Genomic DNA, 13,807 nt, shown 5'->3' with positions numbered 1-13,807 from the left:
AGGGAGAGGCATAGGCAGGGAGTGATGGGTCTGCCTGGAGTGCCCGGTCCTTCAGGGGAGGGGCCCCAAGGAGCGCCAGGCCCAGATGGTGGAAGATGTGGGAGACCTGATGGATGAACACTGGTGCTGGAGGGACACGACCTGATCGGGCCTGCACTTCAGCAACATCGCAGGCAGCCTTTGCAGGCTGTCTCAGGAAGAGAAGCAAGCGGAGCCTGGCATGAAGCTCGACCAGGAGGGCAGAGGCCTTGCCCCACACGCTTCTCTTCCTTTGCCCACCCTGGAGCTCACCCTCCCGAACCCCAAACAGCACAGCCAACGAGGCCCCATAAACAGCAGACCCCATTCATCACCTGCTCTCAACAGGAGAGCTTGGCGGGTCCTGCAAGCGGAGGCCATGGGGCCGGAGGGATGTCCAGGAACCCCTTAGACCTCTGAAGAAGGGGACAACCCTTCTTCAGAGAATGGCATCCCTTACCTCCTGCAGAACCTAGCCTGAAAGCCCTAAACTCAGCCTCCTCACCCCCAGCCCACCCACTCTCCTGATGCCCAGGGCGCCAAGCTCCCAAGCTGCAGGCTTTATGCTTCCTGCCTTGCCCTCAGCCCTTATGCCAAGTCCTGTCCCTCCCTCTCTTCAACACCTGAGGCTCCTCATCCGGGTCAAGTCCACCCTCCATGTCTATCCTGTGCCCAGTGAAGGGAAGGCATTAAAGACCAGCCTGGAGCCGACCATTTCCCATGCCCCCCCCCTGCTGCCCCAGCCCCTCTGCCCCACGGCCCGTCTTTGTGGTCGGCTCCCTTTGGTCTCCAAAGGTCTCTCTCACTCCTCTCATCCCCTGGTTCTCTCCCAAGCACGAGCCTCCCTGGCCACCCTCCCTCTCCCTCCTCCTGAATTGCTGGCCATTGTGCAGGAGCCCACACCCTCCTTGCTCCCCAGTGCGTTTTGGGGCTCTCCCTCTCCCACCTCCTTTAAATAGTCCCTCCTCCCTCGGGGTTCACTCCAAACTTGTCGTTCAGCCCACATCCCGGGGGTCACATATATTGATCCCCAGACATTCTCCTTCCTTCCTCAGTGGGTTCAGGGCCTTCCTCCCTCCTGGCTTTCTCTCCTTCCCATCCCATGCCCTAATATTAGGGGTCTTCAATATACTGAGTGATGTCACCTCAAACATCCTGAGCTCCCAGTTCCCCAATCTCCTCATTTCTCAGACAGGCAAGTGACATCATGCATTAAGTACTTACTGAATGTCATGCACCGTGCCAAGGGCTAGACATAGAAACAGAAGCCAAACCCAAACCCCTGTCCCCAAAGTGCTTCCATTCTAACAGGGGAGAGACGGCGGAATGTGGGCAATGGGGCACATGGGCACATGGGGTACACGGGCATATGGACACATGGGCACAGGGTACACAGGGCATATAGGGCACACAGGGTACATGGGGCACAGAGCACATGGGCACATGGGGAGGTGGTAAAAACCCACCAAAGACCAGAAAGTCAGATGCCCAAGCAGGAGGGGAAGGAAGCATGACCAACTTGGCCCTGGCCTCAGTATGGTGGTCCCCTAGAAGGAGCCCACAGCTATAAAGCTGTGCATACCCTCTGACCCAGCAATACCACTATTGGGTCTTTTTCCCAAAGAGATCATAAAAAAGGGAAAAGGACCCACATGTACAAAAATATTTATAGCTGCTCTTTTTGTGGTGGCAAAGAATTGGAAATTGAGGAGCTGCCCATCCATTGAGGAATGGCTGAACAAGTTGTGGTATATGAATGCAATGGAATTCTATTGTGCTGTAAGAAACGATGAGCAGGAGTTCAGAGAAACCTGGAAGAACTTGCATGAACTGATTATGAGTGAGATGAGCAGAACCAGGAGAACATTGTACACAGTGTCATCAACATTATGTGTTGATCAACTGTGATAGACTTGATTCTTCTCAGCAATACAATGGTCCAAGATAGTTCCAGAGGACTCATGATGGAAAATGCTCTCCATGTCCAGAATAAAAAGAACTGGAATCTAGATGCAGATTGAACCGTACTATTTCTATTGTTTTTCTTTTCTGAGGTTTTTCCTTTTTGCTCTGATTCTTCTCTTATTACATGACTAATGCAGAAGTGTGTTTAATGTGATTGTACATAGATAACCTATATCAGATTGCTTGCTGTCTTGGGGAGGGGGGGAAGGGAGAAAAATTTGAAACAAGAAATCTTATTAAAACAAGTGTTGAAAACCAGAAGGAGCCCACAACAAGAGGGGGGTCCAGCATGGTAGAGGGATGCGCCAGGAAGAGGCCTCAGACACAGCAGGAACCTCTGGGGCAAAAGGGCTGTGAGGTCCCACGAGCAGAAGAGAGGTGAATGACCCCCTCCTCTCCACCTCAGCTGCCAGGAAGAGGCGGCCATGCTCCTGACTACCGATGGTGAATGGACCCTCTGTCTCAGAGCACTTGCTCTTCATCCATCTTTCCCTGGGTGTGCCAGACCTCAGCCAAGGCTTCATGGTCACCGGGCAGATGACCGTCTCCTCTGTTCCCTCTCTCACCCCTCTCCCTTCCCCAGTAGTCCTATGCCCCAGCCCATCCTGCTAAGCCCCAGGCCTGGGTTCTTCCCACCATTGCCTCCTTCATAGCTAAGCAGAATCGGAGCATGAAAGTGAGCTGCCCGGGCCACCTTTGGGGCAGCCTCCTTCCCCTTGTCCACTGGCTCAGTGGCTTCTCGGAAGGATGCTTCCCGACTGGCTTCCCTCCCCGTGTGTCCCCCTTCTGGCCGGCACCCAGGAGCCCTCCGCCCCTAGCAGATCGGTTGCAGGATGTGAAGGCTAGAAGGAAGCTTGGTGACCCTGAAGAAGATCTCTGATGTCCCCAACAAGCAGCCTTGGCTGGAATCTGTGTCACCATGACTGCATCTCCTTCCTCCTCTGGGCCTCAGTCTCCTCATTTATAACATGAGGAGGCCCCCCCCCCCCCCGCCAACACACATGTCAGGCTCTCTGCTGGGTCTCTTAGGAAGTCTGTTCTTCCATTGGCCTCCTTGAACATCCCCCCACTGTTCCAGGTTCTGTCCCCTGCCATCAAGCAGAACAAGGCTAGACCCTCTGGGTGTCTCATGGGCTTGCACGTCCCTCCCCGAATCCTCTCCTACCCCGCCTTCCCTCAACTGACCCTCACAGAACATGGACTCGAACCCCTTCCCACCCCTCCTCTGGACACCTTGCAGCTCCTCAGTGTCCTTCCTCATTTGTGGGGCCTCATCCTCCTGGTGAGAGCTGGCCCAGGATGGCCACAGGACCCTCAGCACCTTAGTGCTGTTGCCTCTCTCTGGGCAATCAGACATGTGTCACTTTGGGACCGCCCCTCCCAGCCTCTGCTCAACCTTAGCTGCCTCTTTGGGATTCAAAGCCTTGTCTTCTGATGCCCTCAGAGAGGAGGCTGGGGTCAGGTCAGCAAGGGAAGAGCCCATGGGGACAGGAGGCACTCAGGGATGCCAAGAGTCCCAGGCTCTCTGGGCTAGCAGGGCCCTTGGAGGCCTCTGGTCCAGTCTGGGCCTGAACAAGCACCGCCCCCACACACAAGGACCTCCACCCTCTAGGGAAGATCCCTGAGAAGGGAAGACCCGCTGCGCTGCACTAGGGGAAGCTCTACTCGATATTGCTGACAGCCTTCACAGGCATCTCCTATTGGAGGTCCCACCTCCAACTGAGACTCAAGAGTCCCCTTCCATTGCCCCTCCCTTTAAAGCCCTCCCCCCACCCCAGCTTCTCCTCTTCCAAATTGCCTCTTGTCAAAGGTGCCACCATGCTCCATTCTCTTTCCCAGGGCCTAGGCCTATCTCCCGCCCCACCTCACCCCTGCATCATTGTAATGCCCAGGGCAAATGCCCCAGCCAATAGCCTGAGCTCCAGGCGCTCATGCTGACCACCCTCCACTGCTGACATCGTCACACTGATTTCAAGGGGTCTCAGCTCTGGGGTCCCACACAAGGCCCCCAAAGTCCCTGGCCTCCTGCTGTGTCTGCCTCCAGGCCGGTGCCTGGGGAATCCGATGATCACAAAGGTTCCAAGGGGAGGGACTTCAGAGCCCCCCTTGTCCCACATTCCTTTCCTCATGTTACAAATGAGGAAACTGAGGCCCAGCAACAGAAAGGGATCCCGTGATGGTAACGCAGCTCGGAAGCGCCAAGCCAGAGGCCTATGGACTCTAGACAGCTGGGGGCAAAGGCGCGCCAGAGCCCAGAAGGCTGAGCGGGCTGAGGCCCCCCTTGCTGGGGCCAGCTCCGTCGGGCGGCCAGGCCAGCCAGAAACCAGCTAGGGAAGTCCTGTTTGTGACCCACATTCAGGCCTTTTGTTCTGAACAGAACAAAGCAGAAGACAGCGCGGCCCCACCCCCACCCAAGCCACCCTCTGCAGACAGAACCAATCTGTTTACACTGGCAAAGCGGAGCGGCGGGTTGGCTCCTTCCCCACCGACCCGGAGCTAAGAGCGGCTCCCTTCCCAGCCTCTGCTGCTCCCCGAGGCCCAGCAGGACGATGAAGCCCGTTTTGGGGGGCAGCCTCTGCGACCTCTGAGCAGACACTGGTTAGAAGCACGGAGCACGTCTGGGGATGCGGGGCTGCCAGAGGGCAGGCTCGGGCTAGCCCCTGGGACAGGCCAAAGGGACCCTCTGCTCAGCCAAGGCAGCCACGGGCAGATGATCCTATGCGGGGTGGGCCAGGAGCACACGGGCTGCTTGCTAAATATCTTGGGGTGTGTTTGTTTAGAAGGAAGCAAAGGGGGTAAGTCAGGCCTTGGCTCAAACCCAGCTTGGGCCAGTCCTAGTCCTTTCTGTGTGCCCTAGTGAGGAGGGAGAGCCCTGGATCTGGATTGGAAGGACCTGAATTCAAATCCTGACCTAGCCATGTTATGTTCTTTTCCAGAAGCCTCAGTTTCCCCATCTGTAAAATGAGCAGGTTGGTGGAGATGGTCTCCAAGTATTTTCCTTTCTCTCCCTCCAGAATCTGAGGCTTTTTCTTCCCTTCTTCCTTCCTCTCCATCCCTCCTGTACTTCTTGCTCTGGATGGTCCGGCCCATGGAAGGCAGCCCTGTTCAGAAGCTCCCAGGACAAGTCCATGATCCCTGTTCTGCCTTCTCCCCAATATCTCCCCTTTGCAAACAGGCATCTGTACCCACAGACAGACCTTTGCCCTCCCTCCAGGGCATCAGCTTGGGTGGATCCTGTCTCATCCCCAGCCCTAGAAGCAGTGACAGGGCTCAGGGCATGCTTGGAAGGACACCTAGCAGGCCTCTGCCCCTCAGATGCCCCCCGGCAGCCCCTTTTTTTGCACATGTCTGTGGCAGTCTCTCTCAGCCCATCCCTGCTGACCTCTCCACTCTTCCTTATCCCGGGATCACAGGAGTTTGAGCCCAGAAGGACCCTAGAAGTCATCATAGTCCATGGGCCTCATCCTTCCTGTGAGGAAAATAAAGGCCAGAGGGACGGCACCGCGCCAAGGTCACACAGCTGGCTCTCCCTTCATTCCTCCCAGCAATTCATCTGGTCGGGTCCGGTCAGGGCGGAGGAATCCAATATCTGACCAGGGCGGAAGTCGGCTCTCCACTCGCTTGGGCAGGTGGCAAGAGGTCTCCCTTGCTGGAGGTGCTGGCAGTCAGAAACAGTGTGGGGCACTTCGGCTGGATCGGGAGACGGGGGGCCTGCTTCACATCTTGTTCCCTGGTGACCTGCCCATTGAGGCATTTTTAAAGGGAAAAGCCTGCAGTTTCATCCTACCCATAAGGAAGCTAAGGCCCGGAAACTCTGGGACGGACCCCTGGCCTCTGGGCTGGCGAGCCCCCCTGTGGCTTCCTCTCACCATGGAGGAGGAGCACTTCCTGCACTCCATGAAAAACATACCTGGGGCAAGAGGAGTCCCAGAGGCCCAGGGGAGGGGTTGGCTTCATGCTATTTCTCTGCCCCGATTCTTGTCATTCTTGCCCTCACCTCCATCAGTAACAGATGTGGCCGAGAGCAGGAATTCTAGCTATTTGATGGTGCGGCCTGAGCCGGCAGCCCCGAGCCAGCAGCCCTGCTGATAAGAACATCTCTGCTTCCCTCCCAGCTGGGCCTGGGCCTGGCTCCCTGTCCCCCATAATCCTGAAGTCCCCGAGAAGAGGGAAGAGGATGCAGATGCTCTCGAGAACCTCGGCCTCCGTAGGGTGGCCGACTTCCATGGCCGCTTCCCAAGAAAGGGGCAGACAGAGCAGTCCAGGAGACCCCGTGCCAGACGGACTTAGAGTCAGGAATCTTGCCTCAGACACTTAACCTCAGTGTTCTCCTCTGTAAAATGGAGGTAAAGATGTCCGTTCTAACCTCATGGGGTGGGGGTGGTCGTCGCCATTGTTTGTCTTTCATTCCCAAAGAGGACCATGACATCAGGGTAGTGTCATGACTTGCAGTGAGTTGGGTTTAAGTGATGGAGGGCTGGGCAAGGTCACCAGCCTCACTCTCTCCCCCAGAGCCCTCTGGGTCCAGTGGCAAGATATAAACCTCTTTTGTTTGTTTGTTTTTTGCAGGGCAATGGGTGTTAAGTGACTTGCCCAGGGTCACACAGCTAGTAAGTGTCAAGTGTCTGAGGCTGGATTTGAACTCAGGTACTCCTGACTCCAGGGCCGGTGCTTTATCCACTGTGCCACCTAGCCACCCCCAAGATATAAACCAAGATGACTAGAGATGGTCCCAGATATTTAAGGCAATTGGGGTTAAGTGACTTGCCCAGGGTCACACAGCTAGTAAATGTTTGAGGTGAGATTTGAACTCAGGTCCTCCCAACTTCAGACTTAGTGCTTCATCCACTGTGCCACCTAGCTGTCCAGGAATGTTATAGGGGTCAAATAAAGGAGCTTGGGAAAGAAAGCCTTGCAGGGCTGAAGATGAACTGTTCTTATGGTAGCATCTCAGAACGAGAACAGCATACAGCTGGAAAACTCATCTGATCCAAGCTCCTCCCTGACCTGGGGCAAGGAGCTCCCTCCACTGCTGTGGAGGACTGGCTTGTGTCCGGGCAGCCGCTCGTTGTTGGAAGCCCTGGGGGTTATGGCACAGTCCGCAGAAACTCTGGACTCCCCTTTCGCAGGGCTGGCCCCAGATCCCTGTGGGCATCTTCCTCTCAGCCACACTTGTCGGGGGAGAGTATGTTTGTCAAACAGACCTGGTGAGATGCTGGTGCTCCTGGGGTGTGCATCGGAGGCAGGGGAGCTTATCCATCATTGAGCACTCTGCACCTTGATGGATGGACTACGGGGGCAGCAAGGGCGCCTCACCTCAGGCATATAGTGGGGCATGTACCCCCTACGGTAATGGGGAGAGGGCATGTAAACAGCAGAGCCAACACCCGATTCCAGGTCTCTTCTGCCTCACTTGCGTCGGCTCTTGGAGACTCTTAGATATACCTGGATCTGTGGCTGAAGCATCCCTAAGCAACATGCCCATCCTGACTGTGTGAGGAGCTCTGCAAGGAGCCCTGGGAGGATGCGGGGCCCAGCCGCTGTGCCCAGAGCCCGAGGACAGTCGCTGACAAGCTTCTCCACGGCTCCTGGCTCCCTCACTGAAGAGCACAGTAAAGCAAAACTCTCTGGGCATTGGTTTCCCCCTCAGTAAAATGGGTTTCATCATTTCCTAAGCTCTTCTGTGTGCCAGGGCCTGGGGATGTGGAGAGGCCAAAACACTGTCAGGCAACCTCAGAGGGAAGCAACAAGTGGGAGGGGCTGATGGATCATGGGAGCCCGGCAGAGGCAGGAGGGCCACCAGGAGGGAGCCATGAGGAAGGAGGGCATCCCAGGCATAGGACCGGCCAACAATGGGTCAGAAGGCATGGGGGGCAGTCCAGCAAGAGGATACCGGAAAGGTCAGAAGGGGCTAGGCTGGGCAAGCTGTAGAAAGGGCTCCATAGAGAGCCACTATGGAGTAGGTGACAAGGTAGGAATTCCTTTGGTGGCTGAATGGGGAGTGGAGTGGAGCGGGAGAGAGACCCGAGGCTGGCAGATCCTTCCACGGCCATTGCCATAGACCATGAAGGAGGTGATGAGGGTCTGCACCAGGGTAGGGGCAGGGTCAGAGGTGTCAAAAAGGTCAATCGGATGGGCCTTGGAAACAAATTGGGTGGCAAGGAAGAGTAAAGAGTCAAGGATGACCCCTGGATGTAAGCCCAGGAGCTGGGAGGACGGTGGGATGAGGGGAGAGAGCTAATGCGTCCTCCAGTTTGGGGCAGGCTGAGCTCAAGATGTCCAACAGGCAGCTGGGAGTTTGGGAGGCTGTAGAGAGAGATCTGGGACAGTAGCCACAGGAAAGATCACTGATCCTAGGGGCACTGATGAGATCACCAAGGGAGAAAGGGCGTGCACTGGGGTGGAGAGCACCTAGGGCAGAGCTTGGGGGCTCTCCCCGCTCCACATCCTCTCAGCAGCTGAGAAGGAGCAGGCACGTGGGCAGGACTAGAGCTGGGAGGGGGCAGTGCCCAGGCCACCTGTGTGACCGTGAGGAACTTCCTCCTCTGCTTGAGCCTTAGCCTCCTCCATCAAAGACGTAGGCCATGGACCAAGTGATCTCTAAGCTGGCCTCCAACTGTCAGTCCTCCTGAGCTTGAGGAGGCCAGGGTCTGTCTGTCTGTCCATCTGTCCATCCATCCATCTGTCCATCCATCCATCCATCAGTCTGTCTGTCCATCCATCCATCCATCCATTCATCTGTCCATCCATCCATCTGTCCATCCATCCATCCATCTGCCTGTCTATCCATCGATCCCTCCATCCATCATCCATCTATCCTCTGTCTGTCCATCCATCCATCAGTCTGTCCGTCCATCCATCCATCTGTCTGTCCATCTGCCCATACATCTGTCTATCAATACATCTATTCATTCATCCATCCATCAATCCACTCATCTGTCTGTCAGTCCATCCATCTGTCCATCCATCTCTCTGTCCATCTGTCCATATATATGTCCATCTATCTGTCCACATGTCCATACATCTGTCTATCTATCAATACATCTATTCATCCATCCGTTCATCCATCCATTCATCTGTCAGTCCATCCATCTGTCCATCCATCTCTCTGTCCATCTGCCATACATATGTCCATCTGTCTGTACATACATCCACCCATCCCTGTGTCCATCTGTCCATCTGTCTGATCAGCTATCTCCCTGCTCTGCCCTGTGGGGCGGCTCCTGTTCTCAGCTTCTCCAGGGCTCACATTTGCCCCTTTCTTTCCCCTTTCGCTGGGAAGAGAGGAGAGGGAAGGTGCCTCCAGGAGTCCTTGGATGTGGGAGTCAGGCTCTCCTGGTTACTTATGTAAGAGCCTCCTTCCTGCTCCTTCTCTGGCTTGCTTGCTCCCTGGCTCTCTTCTTCTCCAAGGATTTTCTGCCAGCAAGTGGTTGGTCATGGGGAGGTAATTAGCTCACTTTCCAGATCTGCTCAGTTGCACAACTTGGGCCTCTGGCCACTGGGCCTTCAGACCAGGGCCAGTGGCCCCCGCCCTCTGTCCAAAGCCGAGGTGTGCGGACCCTCACGGGCTGCCACAAGAGTCAGGGGGTAGACTTCAGAGGTTCTGTGACCTTGGATGGGTTCCTCTGTCATCCTCCACACTTGATGCCTTTATGCAGTCACAGTTGTTCTGAAAACAACTTTGCTGTTACCATGTACGTGATTCCCAAAGGGGTCCCGAAGCTCCCCAGAGGCCAGACTAAGGTCTAGGACACACACAGGTGAAGGGTCCTTGGCAGGGTGGGAGGCTAAGGCAGTGGGTGCCTGGGATCCCAAGTGAAAGTAAAAGAGGAGCTACCCCCAAAGGGAGGTAGGGAGTGAGCACCTTGTCACGGAAGGTCTTCAAGAAGCTGGACCCCTCCTGGGGAGGGCAAGTGGATAGAGCAGAGGAGTTTCAGGTAGGGCTTAGATCCCCTCCAACTCTTAGAGTCTGAGATTCAAAGATGACACCCCTGGGGCAGCTAGGTGGCACAGTGGATAGAGCACCGGCCCAGGAGTCAGGAGGACCTGAGTTCAAATCCAGCCTCAGACACTTAACGCTTACTAGCTGTGTGACCCTGGGCAAGTCACGTAACCCCAATTGCCTCACAAAAATAAAAACAAAAACCAAAGATGACGCCTCTGTGCTGGGCTCTGTTTGCCACTCAGTAGCCTGGGTCAAGCCCCTCCCCGTCTTTGGACCTCAGTTTCATTCTTTTTTTTTTTTTAGTGAGGCAATTGGGGTTAAGTGACTTGCCCAGGGTCACACAGCTAGTAAGTGTCAACTGTCTGAGGCCAGATTTGAACTCAGGTCCTACTGAATCCAAGGCCAGTGCTTTAGCCACTGCACCACCTAGCTGCCCCCAGTTTCATTCTTTAAGATGCCAAGGAAGGGCCTACCCAGGGGGACTCATGGCCTTGTTGAGGAGACAGATGTTGTATCCCTTGTTGACCCCTCCCTAACCCCTAGCCCACCACTAGACCCAAAGGGAGCAGGCTATTATTAAATGTTTATTGATTGGCTGATTGCTAGGACTTGAGTCACTCAATTATATTGAAGATAAAAGACCAAAGCCCAGAGCCCAGATCTGGAGACCTCTAGGGAGGCCCAGAGAGGACAGATGGCTTGAGGACCTTTGGGCAGGGTCACAGGGCCAGGATGCAGCAGAACCAGGACCATACTGAAGCGAAGGCTTGTCGACTCCCTCCTGCCATGGTTAGGAATAAAGCTGGGGGTGGGGGGAGACAGACTACAGTGCTCCCATGGGCCAGGCCCCTCAGAAGATTAATGTGGGAGAAGAAGGTTGGGGCAGGGGCAGACATGCCCAGATAGGAGCCTCAGGCTGGGCCGGAAGCAACGGATTCCCCTCTTCTTTCTTCTCCCTGCCCACTGTCTGGCCCAGGAGGCCCTGGCCCCAGTCCCCACCTTCACCCCATGGGGCAGCCGGGCACTGAGCCCCATAATCCTGGTTGAACATACACATCTTTAGTCCCATGGAAACTCCTGCAGCTCAGTGGGGCCGGGCAGAGATTGAAGACGTAATTCCCTGTGAAATCCTAGGAAGGTCATTACAAAGCCCTGGGCACAAAAAGAAAGGGGGGCCTAGTCTAAGCAGATCCAGGGCCTGGACGTGCTGCCTTCAGGCCTAACTGTTCCCAAGGCTGCGTCACCATGGGGACAAGAGGATTCCCAGAAGCCTTGTTGACCATTCTGTTCTGCCAAGGCTGAGACTGAGGGGCAGCAGCAGTAGCCCCAGGGATAGAAGGCAGACACCGGGCCTTGTCAGATCAAGCACCGAGCTGTCCCCAGCCCAAAGAGAGGGACATAGAGGAGGAGCAGAGATGGGCACTACCCATGTGGGGTGCCTGCCGGGCAGGGGCAGAGATGGGCACATGAGAGCACAGGGCCCAGCAGAGGGTTTACAGCTAGGAGAAAAGCCTGTCCAAGCTCCCCAGGCTCACAGAGGGGTGAGATTTGCCCTCACAGCCCCCTTCGCAGCACGGACAAAGAAACGTTCCTGGTCCCTGACAACAAGCATTCACTGAGTGTTTCCTGTGTGCTGGGCACTGTGCCTGCCCTCAAGGGGCTTACAATCTAATGGGGGAAGCAAAGGACACACAAGCTGTAGGCAGGGCAGGTGGGAGGGGAGGCACTATGGGGGGGCAGCCTGGGGGGGACTGGTAAAAGCCTCTTGGAGAAGGGGGGATTCGAGGTGACTTTCCGAGGCAGAGGGAGAGCATCCCAAGCATGGAGGACAGCCAGTCACTGCTCGGACCGAGACCCTGCCCATGGAGGGGCGAGGAGGAGGAAGGCTTAAATTTGGTGGTTAGTTACTCCTCGAGGTAATGGGGAGCCACCCGATGTTACTGAGGAGAGGGTGACCCTGCCCAAGCTGCCCTTTGGGACGATGCCGTCAGTGGACGAATGGAGGACAGGCCGGGGCAGACAGACCAGCTGGGAGGTGATGGGATCTGCACCAGGGTGGGGGCCGCATCGGAGAAGCAATAGGGCGAGGGGGTTGGGTGAGAGAGGGCGCATCTGAGGACGACCCCCAGGCTGCAGTGTCTGTCATCTGGGTGACTGGGGGAAGCGGGGAAGTCTGGAAATGGAAAAGGTTTGGGGGAAAGATCATGACTTCAGTTCTAGACGAGTTGAGTTTAAGGTGTCTATAGAACATCCTGTTCGATGTGTAGTTTGGTAAAGCAAGGCTGAAGGTCAGGAGAGAGGTTAGGGCTGGACAAGAGAAACATTAAATCCATGGGAGCTGAGGAGCTCACCAAGGGAAGCAGAAGAGAGGGAGAAGAGCAGAGGATCCGTACACGGAGCCCCAGGGGAGGGAGCCCCTAGGGACACCTGTGGTGGGAGGGCATGATCTGGAGAATGATGTGGCAAAGGAGACACAGGAGGAGCAGGCAGAGAGGTAGCAGGGAGCCGGAAGAAAGGGCTTCTCTGAACACCTCCAGAGAAGCAAGTGTCAGGGAGATGCTGCCCCAGACAGCTGGAGAGCAGGGAAGATGAGCGCTCTCTGTGCTAGGGGCCATCCTGGCTCCCACTGTCCCTGGAGCACTTCTCTGGGGAAGCTGGGAAGGGTTCTGCCTGGCTGGCACCTATGGAGGAAGGGGAGCAGGACCCTCTGTGACCGACTCCCAAAGGGCTCGGCAGTCAGGGTCTTTCCCCATGGGCCGAAACTGTACAGCGGAACTCCCAACTTCGGATCTGTGCGGATCCTAGATCTGAGCCCCAGTGCCCAGGCTCCCACTCCCCACTGCACCCCACTGCTTCCTCCTTAGAACCCCAAGGCCCATCATCCCCCCAAGGCTTCTTGGGAGAGGCCGGGTACCAGCTGGGGTCACTAGGGGCTCAGGGACAGCTCACGCCGCTTCTTGCTGCTCCACGTCCTCTGGGCTTCAGCCTGTGCCTCAACCGCTGCTCTCCCCCCAACTCCAGATTCCACCAAACTCATGTTTGTGTCAAGGGGAAATTTAATCCACATGTTTCTGGTTCACTTACGCGAAGACTCGTCAGTGTTGTTTTGGTCGAGTGGGTGGTAGATGGCCAAGGAACCTCGTGAGCTGCGTCCTCTTGGAAACAAAGGGCTGCCCGTGGCCAGGCCCAGAGCCCCCCACGGACTGGGCCCAGCCAAGCCGGACCCACCCAGCCCAAGGGGGTACCTCAGCCCTGGAGCTGAAGAAGCACCAGGCCACCCAACCCACCTCCACCCCCGCCTGCTCCCCCAGCCTCTGGTCCCAAGTAAGACTCATCTTTTTCTTCATTTCTTCAGGCAGGGGAGAAGGTGAGAGACAGGGAGAGATAAAGGCACTGAGAGAAGAATGGGGGAAAGAAGGATGGGGAGAGAAACAGACAGAGACAGAGAAAGGTGGAAAGAGTGAGAGAGGAACAGAAAGAGATAGAAAGATGGAGTGAGGCACAGAGACACATGGAGACACAGAGACAAAAGAGAGAAAGAAACTGAGATAGAGGGAGATGAAGAAAGAGACCGCGAGATGCTGCCCAAAGCATGTCCCACCCCAGCCCCAGCACCATGTTTGTGATGTCCAGCAGGGCCAGCATCACCAGCATCCCATGGGCTCCAATGGCCCAAAGAAACCAACTATCGCTGCTGCATGTGGGTATCATTGACTCCCTCCTTTTCCTGAAGGGTATTTAAGGGAGAGCCTGAGGCTGGGGCGGGAGATCTCTGGCCCAGAACTGGCCAGGCCGGGAGCTGAGGGGCGGTACAATCACTGTGTTTTCTTGTTAGGGATTTTTCTTCTTTTTCTTTTTTTAAGATTGACCTTGGGGCAG

This window comes from Dromiciops gliroides, chromosome 6 (genome assembly GCF_019393635.1).
Source record: "Dromiciops gliroides isolate mDroGli1 chromosome 6, mDroGli1.pri, whole genome shotgun sequence".
In the NCBI taxonomy this organism is placed as follows: Eukaryota; Metazoa; Chordata; class Mammalia; order Microbiotheria; family Microbiotheriidae; genus Dromiciops; species Dromiciops gliroides.
Note: the sequence above shows the minus strand (reverse complement) of the source record.